The sequence below is a fragment of the Schistocerca gregaria genome, chromosome 1 (genome assembly GCF_023897955.1).
Source record: "Schistocerca gregaria isolate iqSchGreg1 chromosome 1, iqSchGreg1.2, whole genome shotgun sequence".
Taxonomy (NCBI): Eukaryota; Metazoa; Arthropoda; class Insecta; order Orthoptera; family Acrididae; genus Schistocerca; species Schistocerca gregaria.
In genome coordinates, this window is record NC_064920.1 from 744084272 (window position 1) to 744096870 (window position 12599).

General features: G+C 43.0%; 1 protein-coding gene across 1 annotated transcript in view; it reads right to left on the reverse strand.

Annotated features, from left to right (window-relative positions):
- LOC126267554 (waprin-Rha1) overlaps positions 1–10461 on the reverse strand; it is a 169128-nt gene extending 158667 nt beyond the window's left edge. Inside the window, exon 1 of the mRNA XM_049972859.1 lies at positions 10400–10461. The gene's annotated coding sequence lies outside the window, so the exon portion shown is untranslated. The remainder of the gene's footprint in view (positions 1–10399) is intronic.
- Between the last annotated feature and the right edge of the window lie 2138 nt (positions 10462–12599).

Consider the following 12599-nt stretch of genomic DNA (forward strand, 5'->3'; position numbering starts at 1 on the left):
TCGTGCTGTTTTGGTGGTGACAGGGTTTGCGAGTGCGATGTGCAGCTCTGCAGTGACTTTTGCAGCTGTCGTCCTCTTATTTTTCGTCCCAGTCCTCTTTAATGACCGCATGTCACTATCATTCAGCACACAGTTTCTTCGAAATTGAGATTTTCTAGACGATGTTTTCGTTTTTTACGTGTATACGGTATAAATCTTCAGTATGGTGCCTTTTGAAACACCAGACACTTCGGCTACCTTGGTTACGGAAGCACGCACCATACGAGCACCGACAATCTGCCCACGTTAGAATGCACTGAGGTGCGAAGTCGTGCGCTCACAACACTGTGCTGGCGACGACTGCCACTTGCAACGTATGAGGACACTGCAGATGTGTGGCTCGCGGCCAAATACAGATGCTATTCAGACCTCCATAGCATCTGTATTTACGTTCAAGTATGTGTTTCCCACGGTTTTACACATTTTAGTCCAACCCCCGTATGTCACACGCTGCTCACATGCTGCTCTCTATCTACAGACTTTACGTTGACGATCTGCCGCGAAGAAAATTAACAGTTCGTGGTTTCCTTTCACGCGCGTACACGACATGGAAGTATTTCGTTCTCGCACTAGACTGCTGTGGTTTCAAACAAACAAACAAAATACACTTAAGTCTCAGATTTAAATTAAAAGTAATTCACATCGGCCTGTTATGACTATTCAGGAGATTTCCGTTGCTTATAAGTCAAATGCCGTAACTGGAGGCCCGCTCTCCAATATTCCAAAGTGGACTCCTTCTGTCCCATTACCAGTTTTCCTAGTATTTAGCGGAAATTGCTCTGACTCTACGAGCGCTGTTTACGCCAACAGCCCACTCTGCCTAGAGCCTATAAGAAAATAAAGCCCACATAGTTCCCTTAAAGTCAATGTGCTTTGAAGCTTAGTGGCAGGAACACCGTTCTGAAGAAACCTTTCTCTTTTTCTTTTGCAGTCTACCGTTCTAGTGTCACATTTGCTTCAACCAGCTGCTCCCCAAGACTTGCACAACATTCACCAGTTATTCTACGGATCTATGTTAGCTTATCAACAAGGATAAATCCTTTCGTACCTCGGAAGCCATCGACCACAGCCTTTTCAGCAATTCGCCTTTTTTTTCGCGCAAGGTCGTCGGCTCCCGCTCATCGATTTGGTCGCTGTTTTGCTTTTAGTGAGAAACCCGTCCCCGTAGCCAAGGTCGCTAACGCACGCACGTGCTGCGGCACTCTACCCGGCGCAGCCGTTTCGAATACTGGCGATGACGCGAAGTTCACGATCACCAGAAAATGTGCTGGATTCAATTCTAAACCTGTTCCCAGTCCCTCATGAGGTGAAGGCACGTAGCACCATTGATGCTGACCCTTCCGTGGGTATTTACGAAGTCATACTTTCTGATTATAATCTGGCAGGAATATTCATCATCTGAGTATAATTTTGCAGATATATTCAGTGTTACATGCCGATACTGGCCGAAAAATGTGTTGCAAATGAGTTAGTAGTAAAGAAGAAATAAATTAAAACGTCATGATTGATTCTGAAGTTTTACTATATGAACAGCCAATATGTAGTAAATGATTAACGTTTTCTCTTCGACTATTTTGTGGGAGGGGGGGATGCCAACGAGATAAAGTTTCGAAAATTATGCATTAAGTTTACTGGACATCGCTAATTCCTCTCATTCTCAAATGCTGGCTGAACCTGTTCTGGATGACTTGTGAGCCACAAATTCCGATACCTCAAGACAAGTACACAGCTTCTAATTCTAATCTTGACTTGTTGCGTTCAAAATTTAACGTAAGCGTACGCTTCTTAATGAGTAGAATAAATCATCACTTACTTTGTGGAATTCTGTCAATAGTATTACGAAATAAAGAAAATGAAATTTTTCCAGCTACTTGTACCATTTTAGCCGGTTAGCAATATAGAGAGCGCCGCTCAACATACATTCCGGGTATGAACGAAGAATAATGTCAAAACCGCAACAATACGGTATACAGTTTGAGGAAGACACGTTCAATACGGTTATAGTGTTGACACTACTAGACTCAAAGTAAGGCGCAATGTTACCTCAAGTGAAGTCGTCCATCAGGTGCCGCTGACTGGGAAAACTGAAGGTAGAAACAAAAAACAATGGAGATAATCCGGCAACATCCAGAAACAAACATGCTGTCCGCTAAGTTTACGTTGGAAGAACTGAAAGCTGCTATTAAAAATGATAAACCCGGCAGGGCACCAGGACTTTGCGATTTATTGGTGGATCAGATAACAGCAATTTTGGCCTGCTATTGTGTGATAGCCACTACAATTCTATAATAACTGCGTAACACGACAGCAGATTCCTGAAGCCTGGAGAAGGACGAGGATCATCGCTGCATTGAAACCCTGCTAGCCAGCTTGCGATGCTAAGAATTTTCGCCCTACATCTCTTTTGTGTCATCTTTATAAAATCCTGGAAAGAATGTTGGCCGCGCGTGATTAGCCGAGAGGTCTTAGGCGCTGCAGTCATGCACTGTACGGCTGGTGCCGGCGGAGGTTCGAGTCCTCCCTCGGGCATGGGTGTGTGCGTTTGTCCTTAGGATAATTTAGGTTAAATACTGTGTAAGCTTACGGACTGATGACCTTAGCAGTTAAGCCCCATAAGATTTCACACACAAAGAATGTTGCTTAGTCGTCTCAGCCCCGTCAGCGAGCCACAACTGATCCCAAAACAAACTGCATTTACACCCACAAAAACTGTACAGTACTGATCCTCAATTTGACAATGAACATCGAGGATAGTTTTGAGCGGGGTTGGGTAACAGGAGCAGTGTTTGTGGACCTCTCCGCAACTTACGATACTGTGCAACACAATATCATCTTACACAAATTACATCAAATAACGAGAGATTACAACTTTACTAGCTTCATAGGACCTCTCCTTCAGAACCGTAGATTCTATGTCGAGCTAGACAGCAAGGAAAATAGATGGAGAATACAAAAAAAAAAAACTGTCCACCCCAAGGTAGCGTCCTAGCAGCTACCTTGTTTAATATCTATAGTAACGATAAGCCATAACCTCTTAACACAAAAAGCTTAATCTATGATGACGAACTGGCGCTAATATCTCAAATCAAAAATTTCGAAACAGTAGAGAGGCGTCTAACAAATGGACTTCACACTCTCGCGGTATACCAGCAAAATAAGTACCTCAAACCGAATCCGGCAAAAACTCAAGTACGCGCTTTACATTTTTGAAACGAAGACGCTAACTGAAAATTAAAAGTCGTATGGAATGGCATGGAGCTGGAGCGCTGTCCTAATCTAAACATCCGTGAGTCACGCTGGACTGTGCTCCGAATGCCTACACACAATACAAAAAGTATCCGCCCACAGCAACATCAGCAGAAAGTTCACAAGTAGTAGGTGCGCTGCCCAACCGACAGTACTCAGAATACTTAATAGACTTGCATTACGTTACGCTGCCGCTGTATACGCCTACCCTATTTGGTACAATTCTGTTCATGTCAGGCATGTCGATGTTGTCCTCAACAAGACGTGTAGAATTAACATTAGGATGCCTGAGAGCAACGCCTGCCTACAGACTTTACAGCCTGGCGGGTATAGCGCCTCCAGATATAAGACGAAAAGCTGCTGCGAACGCAGAGAGACGCGAAGTGGAACTAAACGCTGCTTACCCGTTGCATGGACTCGAAGGTCCCCAAAGCAGGCTGAAATCTAGGAAGAGCTTTACAAAACCTGTGGACAGCCAGAAACGCAGATATCGCATCATGGATCCAACTTTCGGAGACCCTGCCCCAGGTGAGATGGAAAATGTGGAAGTCCCTCTACAGACCTAGAACTGGGTAGGTAGAACAAAGAATAATACGGCCAAATGGATATATCTAGGGGACCCGTCAAGTTTATACGAATGTGGAGCCGTGAACATCACCAAGCACCTGTACAGCTGTCCTCAGTGCCCAGCTTGCAGGACGCTGGAGGACCTGGATAATGCTGCTGAGGTCGCTAATTTTTGGTCTGATTATATTTAGTGTTTGTAATCTGTTTATATACGACTATTATTATATGGCTGATCGCATCACATTGTATCTATATTTCCTCTGTATGCATTAATTTTATATATTTAGTATTTTTTTCTCTTTTTGTCTGTTTTGTATGCAACACTTTTGGCACAAATAAATAAATAAGCGAACACTTTATTAAAGACTGTTACAGCTGTGCTATTACCATACGTAAGAATTCGAATGCTAAGTTGCATGACTACAAAGCAAACACAATACCATAGATGGAAATAACTAACTTCACGTTTAACAACAGAAAGTTTGAAATCAAATGCAGAGTAAGTCCAAAATTGCATAGATCTCGGTGAACTTTCAAATTCTGCGTCTGGAGTAAACATCAGTAATCATGTATCCTGTCATGTTGGTCGAGCGATGTTCGAGCATTGGTTGACCGGGAGTTTTCTAAGCTACCTCCTTTGTTAAGGGACCACGTTTCCCCAGGATTCTTTCAATGAATTTCTGTCTGGCATTTAACACATTCCAGTAACTATTTTCTTCTGTAACCACTACCTGTGGGTCACCTTGGTAAGAAATACAAGCACAACTGCCAAAAGAGTGTTCAGTGAATGGAAACATTGCACAGACGACGAATTGCCAGTTGAAACTACTCTGTTGATCTATTGTGCTTCTCTTCCTTAAAGTCACAATGGGAAGTCACGGAAAAGATAATGTTTAGCTTTTTAGACAGTATGTTATTACATCTACTGTATATCCATACTTTACAAGCCACCTTAGCGGTGTGTGGCGGAGAATACTTAATGACCACTGTCACTTCCCCTTTTTCTTGTTCCAGTCGAGAAAAGTGTTCAGGGATGATGACTGCTGGTAAGCTTCCGCGTGGACTCGACTCTCTCTAATTTTATCTTCACGGCCTATTCGCGAGGTATATGTTGGAGAAAATTACACATTGGTTGATTCTTCTGGAATCGAACGTCCTCGGAAATTAAACAGTAAACCACAGCATGATTCAGAAAGCCTCTCTTTCAACGTCTGCCACAGAAGTTGACTGAGAATCTCCGTGTTGCTTTCGCGCTTCTCAAATGAGCCTGTAACGAAACGCGCTGCTCTTATTTGGATCTTCTCTATTTCCTCTATCAGTCCTATCTAGCACTTACCGATCCCAGACTGGCGAGTGATGTTGAAGCATTGGTTGACCGAGGGTTTCGTAAGCTACCTCCTTCGTTGAGAGACCCAAGGATTCTTTCAATGAATTTTGTGTGGTCGTTCCACTTTAAATAGCTCCATACGCATACTCTGGGAAATTTCATGGAAGTAACTGCTTCCAGTGAACGTCCTGCAATCGTGTAATCATTCAATGGTGGACATTTCGGCCCATGAACTCACAGTGCATTTCATTTGTTTACATTTAGGGTAACTGTCACTTCCTGCACAAAGCGTCGATCCTACGCAGCTCTTCCCATATTTCGTCATAGTTTAGTAGCGTTGCGACTTACCTATATACAACAGCATAATACGCGAAAAGCCTAATGGAACATTTTGTACTATCGGTAGGCCGCTACGTTATTTATATACATTGTGGAAAGTAATGGTACTATAACACTTCCTAGGAATACGCCCGAAGTTACTTTTATATCTGAAGGCTTCTCTCCGTTCAGAATGACTTGCTGCTTTCTTTCTGCTTGCTAGAAACTCTTCAGTCCAATCACACAGACGATCTGATATTCCGCACGCTCGTTTTTTGTTCATTTGGCGGCAGTGCAGCAATGTATCGAACGCCTTCGGCACATCAAGGAACCATCGACTACACTTCAGAGGAGAAAAATCTCCTGGCAATCTCGTCTAAATGTCTGTGAAGTTTTCCATCCTCTAGCGTCGGAAATACAGCGAATTCCACAGTTAATGGCTATCAGTGTTCGACGACAATAGTTAACTTTTCAAATATATACAGAATTCTGATGATGGGTGGGGAAATGATTATCACCCTAAACTTCAAAAGATAGGGATTTCTGCAAAGATTGACATTTTACTAATGTTCAGCATGGCGACACAATTCTTCGGATTTTTAAAAAAAAACACGAGCAGCCGTACCGGAAACAACAGAAGAGTTCGACTGTTGCTACTTTTGCTGGCATTGTTTTGGACTGCATTGCACGTGCGTCAAGATATGCTCAAACTTAAGCGTTAACTTCAGCCGTCGTGTCTGAAAAGCGTTTACGGGTTTGTACGTGTCCAGAAGTATGTCATCAACAATACTACCAACCGTGCTGCAATTTAACAGCGAGAAAACCTAATTTTCCAGACATAATAGCAAGACGTTTCTTCAAATAACTGCTGGGAATGGATATTAATTCTATATTAACAAACCTCGTAAAATTTACGGTACTAATTCGCAATTCCCGCCAATCTGGCATTGTCCTTATAGGGTGTAAAAAGGGGCGTTTTTTACTTATTTTGTGTACCATTGGACAATTTATAACTGTAATTAACTAGTGAAAAAACTATACATTATGACAAAACTGACTTTTCCGTCGATGTTGGGCAGAACATGTTAACCATATTAAAAAGGAACACATATTAACAGAGCTTTTGCCTAAATCCAAACTAAATCCTGTAGAATTATATGACATAATCGATGCTACTCATACATATTAACAGATCTTTTGCACAAATCCAAAGTAAATTTTGAAGAATTGCATGACATAATCGATGCTACACAAATATATGTAAAACAGTATTACTTCTAGTTTCAAAACAAATACTATAGTCACTCTGATGGCCTAGACATGTGTTCACCTCTTAATCTCACACTACACTTTCATGAACAATTTGCACAAATTTTCTTAGAGACAGAACCATTGAATTGTAAAAGAATTGGTTCAGATATGTAGATGATGTGTGTGTGTGTGTGTGTGTGTGTGTGTGTGTGTGTGTGTGTGTGTGTGTGTGTTGTGTGTTGGACCCGTACCATTAGACAATTAATGCATTACAACAGCATTTAAATTCACAACGTAAGACAACTGAGTTTACAATGGATATGGAAAGCTATTCTATAAATTTCTTGGTCCTCAGTACAGATATTAGTACAAGAAAACACGTGTTAATCATTTACAGAAAAAACGTAGCCACTGATACGGTGATCCCAGCAAGCTCCCAGCATCCACACAAACACAAACAAGTAGCTTTCCGTTCAATGGTGCATCGCAACATATTTGATCCATTATCCAAATCAGCCTTTCATACAGAACTACAAACCATCAAACAAGTCGATTCCAGCAATGGCTACAGCTCTGCCTACACTTGTAATATTCTAGGTATAAAGAAAATGAATGAAATTTCACCAGTTTTGTATGCTGGCCAGAAGCAATCACTCAGGAGTTTCGAAGTCTGGAGCTAAATTCCATACACTGGCAACATTTCAGACAATCTTGTAAAGAAATTCAAGTCTCGCAACTAAAGACCTGTATTTTATAATATCAATAACATATCAAAATTCTTATTCAATAGTAAAGACAAGCAACAGTTAGCACATAATGGTAGCATAAAATCACTAGCAAGCAGTGTGAAAAAGCATATATTGGTCAGGCACTCAGAGCTGTAACAATATGGCTACGTTAAGATAACAGAAACTGACGAAAGATTCGACCTTTGCTGATCATATTTTATTACATAAAATATTTTAAAGTAACCACTGACTTTACAATAGAAACTAGATAAAATTATTCAAAACAATTTGCATCATCTTTTAGCAAAAAGCCGTTCATATGGTGTAGAATGTGAAGTGTAAATTCTGTCAAGAAAAGCAGAAAGATGACCCTTCCGGAAATACTGGAAATCAACGAACATATGACACAAAATGAGAGTCTAGTATTAAATGATCAGAATCAGTTTCCATTTTCCCCTTTGTCAAATTAAATTTGCGTCATAAATACTGGATTCAGACTGTAAGTTCATCTTATTTCTTATTATTTGTTAAATGTATCTTCAAGCAAAAAATTTGTTTAGCACTTTTTTAGTTCATGTAATTATTTTAATGTTTTCCTATGTTAACACTTTGTCATTTTGTATCTTCTGTACAAATAATATCTGTGTAAGGCACACATCATGTTTATCGGCGTTTGTGGCATTCAGTTGTCACCCGAGGTCTGAGAAGCCGAAAGAAGGTTCGTGACGAAATAAATATAATTTTGCAGAGCATTAGGAAGCATTTTCTTTTTTAATATTATAAATTATGACTTTCTTTGCATAAAATATGAAGTAGTAAAATTTAGGATGGTTTAATAACAACGTAACATCGCCTCCCTCTTTCGTGTTCTAGGGCTAAAATAAAATAATGTATCGTTATTGTTTCCTATTAAAATCATCGTGTCCAGTAAAGAAATAGTGATGATTTGCAGAAACAGATCAAACGGGTGCGCAAATTTAGAAAATACTGATTGCTCCAAATATTTCATAAAATGTACCAGGAATTTAGGGGTGGCTTAATGGAATACGTACCATTTTCAGCACATTATTTTATTTCCATAGAACGTCGAATAATCACTACCTCCTGAGTCAGTGCACACTCTGATATTGTCCTACGGACCAGCGTGCTATTACTCTTATTTTCACTAAGTGCGAAGGGTGATGTTAGCATGTTCCAAGTATTGCCATCACACGAATTACCGGCGTGTATAACTGACAGTTTAGTGCCAGTGCAGATACTGAGTTGTACAGACTGTCTGAGACTGATTGTACATTGTAACAGCTCTCGTTAATGAGTAAAATGTGACGAATTAAAAATTTCCCGAGTGCAGACATCTGGTTGGAACAATATTCACGATACACTTGTTGGGAAAGCCAGATCAAACGGGTGCGCAAATTTAGAAAATACTGATTGCTCCAAATATTTCATAAAATGTACCAGGAATTTAGGGGTGGCTTAATGGAATACGTACCATTTTCAGCACATTATTTTATTTCCATAGAACGTCGAATAATCACTACCTCCTGAGTCAGTGCACACTCTGATATTGTCCTACGGACCAGCGTGCTATTACTCTTATTTTCACTAAGTGCGAAGGGTGATGTTAGCATGTTCCAAGTATTGCCATCACACGAATTACCGGCGTGTATAACTGACAGTTTAGTGCCAGTGCAGATACTGAGTTGTACAGACTGTCTGAGACTGATTGTACATTGTAACAGCTCTCGTTAATGAGTAAAATGTGACGAATTAAAAATTTCCCGAGTGCAGACATCTGGTTGGAACAATATTCACGATACACTTGTTGGGAAAGCCACGGTGTGCTTAGCTGTGGAAGCTGGAAACCTAAACTCCACGTAAGAGGCGAGAATGGGCACTCTGGAGTATATGAATTGTTTAAACACTAAATCACGAAAGCAAATGTTACAAAAAGCGTTGTAACTATGTAGAAAAAACATACCTTGAGGGTACGTAATGGCTGAACCTAAAATTAGTAAAAGGAATTAAAAGAGGATTGAGAAGTAGCTCTAAATGAGTTAGACTATTACTGACTTAATACAAACGAACCATAATTTCGGAGTTTTCTGGTTGCCCGATAGTTTAGTGTAGCAGACTCCGTCGTTTGACGTGGCGGTACAGGTATATAAGCACACGACTTTTAGGTGAGCGTTGTCAACAATGTAAAGCAAATGTTCCTGTGGCGCAAGTTGGAAATAATACACAACAGATAGATAAATAAAACCCTTGTGCCAATTTGTAAAACGTAAAATGCTGTTTAATGATACAGAGTTGGATCGAATGCATTCTTTAATTGTTCAAAAACACATCCAATTTTTATGACAATGATCTATCATTTCCATTGCTTTACAGTTTGGCAGAGTGACGTGCACAAAATTACAAGAACTGTAATTATTTTCAGTTCAAAACTGAGGACGTTCAAGCTTCGCGGCGGATATCGGGCAATTATGCTCGAATTCGTCACGAAGAAGGACCTCCACACCATAAACTCCAACCCGATCTTAACGCCGCGGGACTGGGGCTTCATCATGCCTGCATGCTGGCTGGCAACCAGGATTTACGACCAGGCAACACCCAAGGACCATCCGGAACGAGAGGGAACACCAATCCAACAAATGAGGACCTTGGAGGAATAGCTGTACCAAGCTTAGACTGCATACCTCGGGCCAAGGATCAGGCCCGTATGTTTAGCGTCAGCGCCAGCGTCAGCTCAAAACTGCCAATAGTTAATTATCTCTCCCATGACATAGTGCAGTGCTGGGCCCACGACTACGTGGGTGTGTAGCTTGTTCTGTTACGGATAACCCTTCTCTGGCGGAGTTCTTGAAACAGCGAGTAAGGCAAACTGGACGCACGGGCGAGCGCGCAGCGGTTGCATATTTACCAGTGGCCGGCAGCTGCTTGTAGGACAGAGCGGGGCTCCGGTATCCGTGGCGGGCGGGCGGAGCGCCGCAGTTTATACCGCGCTGTGACACCGCGGGCCGGAGGGAGGGGGAGAGGAAGCAGCCGCCGGCGCTGCTCGGGAAAACACCGCCTCCTCCTCGCCCGTTGGCTCCGCGCTGGCCCGTTATTAACGAGGAACGAGTCCGCGCTCTACAACGTCGGTACACACACGCGGCGATGAGCCCCTTCAGCGAAATAAGCGGTGTTCGTGGTCTGTGGTAAGGCAAGAGGATACGTGAGCGGATACAAAAAGAAATGTGACGGAACGTATATACCGACTGTCTCTCCAGAGAGCCGCCAGGCACATTTGTTTCGGTGTTTCAGCAATCATTCGCAATTTTGTTTTCTCGTTGTGTAACTGGAAGTGAGTCCAAACAAACAGTGATAAGACGTGAATCTTCCTGGCAGATTAAAACTGTGTGCCGGTCCGAGACTCGAACTCGGGACTGGTGGAAGTAAAGCTGTGAGGACGGGGCGTGAGCCGTGCTTGGGTAGCTCAGTTGGTAGGGTACTTGCCCGCGAAAGGCAAAGTTCCCGAGTTCGAGTCTCGGTCCGGCACACAGTTTTAATCTGCCAGGAAGTTTCATATCAGCGCACACTCCGCTGCAGAGTGAAAATCTCATTCCACTGATAAGACGTCTTAATTGTGACGCTCGGTGATGACAGAGAGCATCGGTTTTTTCCCTTTGGAAACAAGATAACTTTTAAAGCGGAATTTTATGGTTCAAATGGCTCTGAGCACTATGGGACTTAATTTCTGAGGTCATCGGTCCCCTAGAAGGTAGAACCACTGAAACCTAACTAACCTAAGGACATCACACACATCCATGCCCGAGGCAGGATTCGAACCTGCGACCGTAGCGGTCGCGCGGTTCCAGACTGTAGCGCACCGGCCGGCGGAATTTTATGTCCCCATTCTTTAGAATGGCCCAGTTTAGTGTAGTGCGATATTTGTTTTGTCGATATGTATTGATAGTGAGACACGAAGAACACACTGAGGTGACTAAAGTCATGGATAGCGATATGCACACAAACAGGTAGTGGCAGTATCGCGTACACTGGGTATAATAAACGGCAGTGCAGTGGCGGAGCTCTCATTTATACTCAGGTAATTCAGGTGAAAAACTTTCCGACCTGATTATGGCCCCACGAAGGGTATTAATAGACTTTGGACGCTGAAGGTAGTTGGAGCTAGACGCTTAGGACACTCCATTTCGGAAATCGTTAGGAAATTCAACTCACAGTATCAACAGTACGCCGAGAAAATCAAATTTCAGGCATCACCTCTCGCCGTGGACAACGCAGTGGCCGATTGCCTTCGTTTAACGACCGAGATCAGCAGCGTCTGCGTACCCGCCAGGTTAGCCGAGAGCGCTAATGCGCTGCTTCCTGGAACCGGCGGATTAACGACGACGGCCATTGTGCCGGCCAGCTTGGATGTGGTTTTTAGGCGGTTTTCCACACACATCCTACCAGGTGAATATCGGGCTGGTCCCCACGTCCCGACTCAGTTACACGACTCGCAGACATCTGAAACACATTCACACTATTTCACGATTTGCACTGGGCTCAGACAGCTGGGGTACACTCATTCCGTCCCGGAGGGGGGTGGGGGTGGGGGGGTGGGGGGGGTGGGGGTGGTGGGGGGGGTGGGGGGGGGGGGTTGGCGTCAGGAAGGGCATCCGGCCACCCCTTAAAATTAACCATGCCAAATTCGTACTTAACCCTGGCGACCCTGCACACCATGTCGGAAAGGCAGTAGCGAAAGAAAGAAAGAAAGAAATCAGCGGCATCTGCATAGCGTTGTCGGCGCTAACAAACAAGCAGCACTGCGTGAAATAGCCGCAGAACTGAACGTGGAACGTACGACGAACGTATCTGTTAGGGTAGTGCCGCAAAATTTGGCGCTAGTGACCTATGGCGGCAAACAACCGACGTGAGTGCCTTTGCCAACAGCACCACATCGCCTGCAGCGCCTCTCCTGAGCTTGAAGCGATATTGGTTGGACACTACACGACTTGAAAACCGTGTCCTGATCAAATGAGTCCCGATTTCAGTTGTTAAGAGCTTATGGTAGGGTTCGAGTGTAACGCAGACCGCAAGAAGCCAAGAACCCAAGTTGTCAACAAGGCACTGTGCTA